Below are 2,058 nucleotides of genomic sequence, written 5' to 3' on the forward strand. Positions count from 1 at the left end.
AGTAGTCCATCTTTCCCCCACTGATTTGAATGCTACTTAAAAAGTACTTTTCCCAGTGTACATTCATCCCAGTAGTGGCTGTTTGTCCTTTTGGGGGAAGGACGGGGAGAACCATCATGGTATTTAATAAAGGGCCTTTTTCTTAGGGGCTTGGCTATCTTTTCAGCCACGGGGTTCAAATCCTGGACCTGAAAGGTCAGCTCAGGTCTGGAAACTGAGCAAAGGATTGTAACTTTTATTGGAACAATCACCTTCAGTGTAATGTTTTTTTCCTCTCTTCTTGCTTACCCATTTATCCCTCCCAAATTATGGATGTTAAAGCAGCATCCTGGTTGGCTGGCTGTCAATTTTGCTTGTTGGGACACCATTCTCCATTAACTGTCTCAGCTCCTTGCAGGCCCAGTGGCCATGGCGGCCCCTCTGACCTTGATGGTCCTCATAGCAATTGCAGTCTCCTGGCTCCAGCAGTCGAGCATCACACCAACTTAGTTTAGTTACTGCAGGATCCCATCATGTCCTAAGATATTAATGAGCCCAGCTCTGTGAATGCCTTTCCTACCACCATACCTGTTCCACCGAGGACAGCTGCCGCTGAACTTTTTAGTGGTGCTGGCGCCTCTCTCCCCAGCACGTTCCTGATGACCTTGGTGAATGGAATATACCCTGGCCCTCCCAGGAGACATAGTTCTGTGCTTGTTTTTCTAGGCTCACATATTACTCCACTTCTTCCAATCTCTCCATTGTTTTCTCTATTTTCTACTAGGACAAATCAGGCATTCCCACTTTGTTGACAGCGGACAACTTTTTTTCCCAGGTCTCCTAAGAGCCACCCCAGAAGTGAGTTGGCTATTTCCTGGAAACATTGCTAAGGTGCTAAATCCTGTGTCACAAGAAAATGTCCCTAAATCAATGAATTCTTGCTTTTCCAATCTTAAATTCTTCCTCTGCTTACTCAAGTACCCTCAAGAGCAACTCTTTAGGTATGTCATCTTTTTCCGCTCTTTTTGGGTCCATTATGTTCTAGTCAGGCTCTGCTGGGCTTTATTTACCCTTGGTAGTTATTAGCCTTGTAGACCAAATAAAAAGTTCCTAAGGGGAACATGTAATGCTTTGTGAGGGAGAGGCCTATGCAGCATCTTCCAGCAAAGCAGAAGTTATAGGTTTTATTAGGGAAGTGTGGGCCATTTGTGTATATCCATAGGTTTCAGGGGCTGCAGAGTCAACATCCTAAGGGGTACCCATTACGATGGCCCCATCTCCTGTTTAAGGGCCCCAGGTTTCCCCACCAGGGGCCTGACTTTTACATAACACAGCTGCCTTGGCTGAGCATTCAGACATCTCTGGGACTCTGAGACTAACAGTTAGGTTCTTACCTTACTGTAACGCTGTGACTGCCTTTTTTTCTGAGATAAGGACATCTATGGGTTATTAAAGAGGACATAGTGACTTCACATTTAACCACTAATGGCTTACTCACAGCCCTCAGTTTTCTCATTATCCTTTTGTAATGTGTCAAAACAACTTAGGAATGACTAGGATTGTTTTTCAAATGCCCGTCATTGCACATGACACAGCATTCTCCACTGGGACATTTTTCTAGGTTGCTACTGTTGGAATTTAACATTTGTGCTGCCACCTTGTGTCAAGGAAAATTTGTGTTCCCCTATTAACCAGGATGCACCTTGTTCAACTGCTAGGTAGTTGGTCAAATCTTGATTTTACTGTCTTTACCTTGGTTTACTCTTGGTACAGCCAGGATTAGCTTGGGTTGCCCAAAAATAGAGGCCAAGATAGGGTTAAATGTAGGAAAAAATAAATCAGTGAGGGAAATACCAGGCCTCCAGCATGGCCTCAATACACTTGTGATGGTTTCAGTGCAGTTGCTGGAGCCCTCAATGAGCTGAGAAAGTTACATTCCCTGTAGTTACAGATCTCACAGGCATATTCTTAAGCCTACTCCATATGCCCAATGCTAGAAGAAATGAGTTCTGGGTATATTTTTATTTAGAAAGCTACACAGGTGATACCAATATATACAGAAGGTGCCAAAAAAATGTA

Source organism: Hipposideros armiger, unplaced genomic scaffold, assembly GCF_001890085.2.
Source record: "Hipposideros armiger isolate ML-2016 unplaced genomic scaffold, ASM189008v1 scaffold_536, whole genome shotgun sequence".
Taxonomy (NCBI): domain Eukaryota; kingdom Metazoa; phylum Chordata; class Mammalia; order Chiroptera; family Hipposideridae; genus Hipposideros; species Hipposideros armiger.